Genomic DNA, 6,102 nt, shown 5'->3' on the forward strand with positions numbered 1-6,102 from the left:
GCACACCATGACAACCACCACCACCATGGGAAAAATGGAATCCTTATGTGATGCTGAAGGATAAGGACTGGACTGCTAACCATAAGATCGGTGGTTCAAACACACCAGCCTCAGAAACCCTATACAGAGTCACTATGAGTTGGAACTGACTTGACAGCACTTAACAACAACAACATGAGCAAAATATTGAATAACACAGGAAGCATCAAAAGAAGATGAAAGGAATATAGAATAACAGTACCAAAAAGAATTGCTCAATGTTCAACCACTTCAGGAGGTAGTATATGATCAAGAGTCAAAGGTATTGAAGGAAGAAGTAAAAGCTGCACTGAAGACACTGGCAAAAAACAAGGCTCCAGGAATTGATGGAATACCAGTTGAGATGTTTCAATGAATGAATGCAACGTTGGAAGTGCTCAACTACTGGTCAACTGACTAGAAGAGATCCATATTTGTATCCAGTCTAAACAAAGGTGATCCAACAGAATGTGGACATCATAGCACAATATTAGTGAGATCACATGCATGTACAATTTTGCTGAATATAATTCAAAATTGGTTGCAGCAGTAGTCAGAAATTCAAACCATTGCTGATGTCAGATAGCTCTTGACTGAAAGAAGACAATACTAGAAAGATGTTTAACTCTACTTATTGACTATGCAAAGGTATTCAACTGTGTGGATCATAACAAGTCATGAATAATATTGCAAAGGATGGGAATCCCAGAACACTTGATTGTATTCATGCAGAACCTGTGCATAAGCTAAGAGCCAGTCATTCCAACAGAACAAGTGAATACTGCATGATTTAAAAGAAGGAATGGTATGTGTCAGGGTTGTATCCTTTTGCCATATTTATGCAATCTGTATGCTGAGCAAATAATCTAAGAAGCTGGACTATATGAAGATGAATGTGGCATCAGGATTAGAGGAAGACTAACAACCTGAAATATGAACATAATAAAACCTTGCTTGCTGAAAGTAAAAAGGATTATTGATGTACTTATTGATGAAGATGAAATAATAAAGACTTTAGTATGGGTTATACCTTGACATAAAGAAAACAGAAATTCTCATAAGGACCAATAAACAACATCATGATAAAGAGAGAAAAGATTGAATTTGTTAAAGATTTTGTTTTGCTTAGATCCACAGTCATTGCTTGTGGAAAGAGCAGTCAAAAAAATCAAACAATGTATTGCATTTGGCAAATCTGCTGCAAATGATACCTTTAAAGTGTTAAAAAGCAAAGCTGTCACTTTGAAGACTAAGGTGTGCCTGACCAAAGTCACGGTATTTTCAATCGCCTTATATGCATGTGAAAACTAGAAAATTAATAAGGAAGACCAAAGAAAGACAATTGATACATTTGAATTGTGGTGTTGGGAAAGAATATTGAACATACTGGACAACCATAATAACAAATCTGTCTTGGAAAGAAGTGCTGCCAGAATGCTCCTTAGAAGTGAAGATGGCAAGACTTTGTTTCACGTACTTTGGAAATGTTATCAGGAAGGAACTGTCTATGGGGAAGGACAACATGATTAGTAAAGTAGAGGGTCTATAAAATGAAAAAAGGGACCTTCAATAAGATGGATTGATGCAGTGGGTTCAAAAATGAGTTCAAACACAGCAACAATTGTCACGACTGAACAATGTTTCCTTCTATTGCACAAGAAGGCGTCCAAAAGTTTGTGAAACAAATGGAACTAAAAGATAATGGAGAAGGACTTCCAGCAGGATGGTAGACTAGGCAGATGCGCTACACAATCCCTCTACAACAAAGATATGAAAGGCCAAATGAAACAGACACAAATGAAAATCCTAGAACCCTGAACTTCAGAGGCAAAGTTAGAGTACATTGAGTGCTTGTTAGGAGGAGAAACTGAGCAAGGACAGCAAGAGGAGACTGACTGGTCAGTAGTCTGTACAGCAGTAGAAGGAGACAGCCTGATGCAGCACTATCATCTTGAACTTTTGTGAACAGCTTTGGTGACAGAATGCAACCTAACCGGAAAGGTGTGAGTCCTTCTTTTTTCCTACACTCCCCAGTGAACAGAGGTGTGGCCAGCTCTCACCCTCATCCATCTCCTCCCCACACACACTTTGCTAGCCATGTGGTTGTGAACCACACCAGTGTGAGGCAGGGGCCAATGGCTTTGGTGTCTGGATTTAGTCGGGCTCAGATCCAGACCTACAGAACCCACAGAGGCATCAGACCAGCATTACTCTAGTAGAAACCCTCATAACCACTCACTTGCCCCTCTAGCTATCCTGTGGTCTCAAGAGACCCTGAAACCAGCTCCATCAAGGACCTCCATGAACTACTTCTGGACTGATGACCCTGAACCTAGATAATATCTAGTCCTAGAAACTCCATCTGGGGTCACAAACTTGGCTGCCACATCCCTCATTCACCCATTTTGTGAGCTCCTTGGTTGATAAGGGTCCCCAGAGTTTTCTCCTCTCTTGGTTTGACAGTTGCACGGGTTTGGGGGTTTTTTGAGGGGGTGGGTTGGGTTTGGGTTTGGATTTAGTTTTTTTCCTTTCATTGTTTTGTTGCTTTTGTTTGTTTATTCTTTCTTTTTTCCCCCCATTCCTTTGAATTGTATCCATTTTTATCTCCACTTTTTATTTTCCTTCTGTTTCTCATTTCCCCTCCTTTTCTTCTTCTTTTTTACTTCTGATCTTTCTTTACTACTCTCTGCTCTCTATTTTCATATTCCCTCTCCCTGATTTTAAAAAAATTTGAGTGTGTTTTTTTAGTTTGTTCTTTTATCTCTTTGATAGCTCCATTTTTGTTTCCCTCTTTTCTCTTTTTTATTATTATATACATATATTTTCTAGTTGCTGCCTGTTTTTGTTTCTCTTTTCTCCTTTATTATTCTCTCTTTTTTGATGGTTACTTGTTCATTTATCCTGTGTTGTTTTCTTGTGTGTGTGTGTGGGGGGGGGATTTCTCCTATTTCACACTTGACAGGAGACATCAACAATGCCCATACAGCCTAGTGACAACCACACCCTCTGCTGCTCCAATACCATCTCCTATACTACCTAATCAATGAAAGACAGCAGCCAACACCAGCCAAACCCACCCCAAACTGAGGTGCACAAATGGCAAACTAAAAATGGTGCACACGTTTCCATTCTCTAACTACATCTACAGGAGCCAGTTGGTGAGAGCCTAAGTGCATATCAACATACAATCATCAATTAAATACAAATACAACAGCACCACAATATCCCAGAGATAACAGACAATTTTAGGCCACATGGGGAAACAAGAAAATGGCTCAAACAAATGACCAAGATGTAGAGACAAAAAAAAAAAAAAAACATTTGTGAGGAAGAAAAGGTAATGGAACTAACTGAGAAATCATTCAAAAAATGATATTTAGGTACCTTCAAAGGATTGACAGGAAGATCAAAGAAAGTAAGGCAAACACAGAAAAAGACATGAGAAGAATTCAGGGAAACTACAAGAAAAAACAGACCAAATAAATGCAAAATTTGAAAAAATACAAAACTTGCCAATAGAAATCCAGAAGATGAACACTAGTATTTCAGACATGGACAATACATTGAAAGGGCAAAGAAGTAGATTCAAAGCAGTGGAACCCTGAATTAGGGAACCTGAAGAAAACCTCTCAATACAAGTATGCTAGAAGAATGATCAAAAGAAATTTTTTTTTAAATAGAAAAATCTGAAGAAAGTCTAAGAGTTATGTGGAACACCATGAAGAGGAATAGTGTACAGGTGATCAGAATTACAGAACAGGAAAGGACAATAAAAAAAACACAGAGGAAATTGATGAAGAGTTGTTGGAAAAAAATTTTCCTGGTGTCGTGCTATGGGATAAAGCACTAGATAGCAAGGTCAGTTTGAACCACAAGGTCAGAGATTCAAACTCACCAGCTGCTCCTTGGAAACCCTATACAGGGTCACTATGAGTTGGAATCAACTCAATGACACTTAACACCAACAACAAACATCATGAAAGACAAGAAGATAAGCATATAAGAAGCTGAGTGAGTAAACCCCAACAAGTACAGACCCCAAAAGAAAATCACCAAGACATCATAATCAAATTTTACAAAACTAGGAAAGAATCTTGAGAGCTGCTCAGGAAAAACTAAAGTCACCTCAAAGAAGAATCAATAAGACTAAACTCTGATTCTCAGCAGAAACCATATAGGTAAAAAGGCAATGGGATGACATATACAAAACTCTGAAAGAAAACAGTTGGCAATGAAGAATCATATATCCAACAAAATTGTCCCTCAAATATGTTGGTAAAATTAGGACATTTCCAGATAAACAGAAATTAAAGGAATTTGTAACAACCAGACCAACTTTACAAAACATATTAAAGGGTGTTCTTTGAACTGAGAACAAACAATAGCAGAAAAAAAGCTGAGATTAACATGTATAACAACACACTGTCTTTCAGTCATGAGATTCCTCATGAGCGCAATGAAATGTTCTAGAGTACCCATGCTCTGCAATGTTATCCAGAGCTTGTCATGATCCACACCATCAATAAAGCACAAGTAAACATATTTCTGATATTCTCTGCTTCAGTCAAGATCCATCTGACATCAGCAATAATATCCCTAGTTCCACATCCTGTTCTGAATCCAGCTTGAATTTCTGACAGTTCTCTGTTGATGTGTTGTTGCAGCCATTTTTGAATGTGATATTGATAATATTGTTTGATGATTTCCCTATCCCATTGGGTCACCTCACTTTAGAATGAGCACAAATATGGATCTCTTCCAATTGCTTGGCCAGGTAGCTGTCTTTCAAATGTCTTGGCATGGATGAGTGAGCACCTCCAGTGCTGTATCAATTTGTTGAAACATTTCTGTTTGTATTCTGTTCATTCCTGGAGCCTTGTTTTCTGCCAATACCTTCAATCCACCTTGGACTTCTTTCTTCAGTACCATTGCTTCTTGATCAAATGATACCTTTTTAAATGAACATTGACCATATCTTTTTGGTACAGTGACTCTGAATATTTCTTCCATCTTACTATTTTTTTTTTCTTTCAGCTTCTTTTGATGCTTTCTGCATCATGCAATATTTTACCTATAGAATCCTTCTATATTACAATTCAAGGCTTGAAAATTTCCCTCAGTTCTTTCAGCTTGAGAAATGCTGAGTATGTTGTTGCCTTTTGGCTTTCTAACTCCAGATCTTTGCACATTTCATTATAATACTTGACTGCCTTCTCGAGCTGCCCTTTGAAAATTTCTGTTCATCTGTTTGACTTCTTCATGTCTTCCATTCATTATAGTATTTCTATGCTGGAGAGAAAATTTTCAGTCTCTTCTGACATTCTTTTTCTTTTTTCCTGTCTATTTAGTGACCTTTTGCTTTCTTCTATATGATGTTCTTGATGTCACCCCATAGCTCTTCTGGAAACAATTCTCAGAGGGCAACTTATAGCAATAAAGGCACACATCCATAAAGGAGAGAGAACCAAAATCAACTCCTTTACCCAACACCTCCAATAATTAGAAAAAGAGCAGCAATGTAAGTCTATTGCCACAAGAAGAAATTAATAATAAGTTTTAGAGCAGAAATAAATAATTTAGAAAACAGAAAAACAATAGAAAGAATCAGTCTTATCCCCACTTCATATCTTTCGGATTGAATTGTTCAGGAAAGACTGAAAAAGGGACGAGCAATTCTATTTTTTTAACAGCTGAATATTTCTTAGCATTTTCAGGTGCATTTTGAAAAAAACAGCTAATAACATGGAGAGATAGAGCAGCTGAGGACTCTAGACTCATGAAAAGAGAAAGGCTGTCTGCTGAAAGCCAGGAGGCAGGATTGCAGAATGTGCCCTTTGGTTGTTTAAAGAATTATATATTCCTGAGTGTTTCTATGTACATCCAAAAAATAAAAAACAGAGGGAATAGAAGCAAATACTGTTGAATGATGATGCGTGGAGGGGTTGTAATCATTGCAGTGAAACAAAATATGAGAGGATGAATGTAAAACCTATGTTCTCCCATGTAAACTATCACTCAGTTTACAATAAAAACTTAAAAAAAAAAAATTAGTCTCAAAAGTGAGAAACTGAAGCCCTTGCAAAA

This window comes from Chrysochloris asiatica, unplaced genomic scaffold (assembly GCF_000296735.1).
Source record: "Chrysochloris asiatica unplaced genomic scaffold, ChrAsi1.0 scaffold00027, whole genome shotgun sequence".
NCBI lineage: Eukaryota > Metazoa > Chordata > Mammalia > Afrosoricida > Chrysochloridae > Chrysochloris > Chrysochloris asiatica.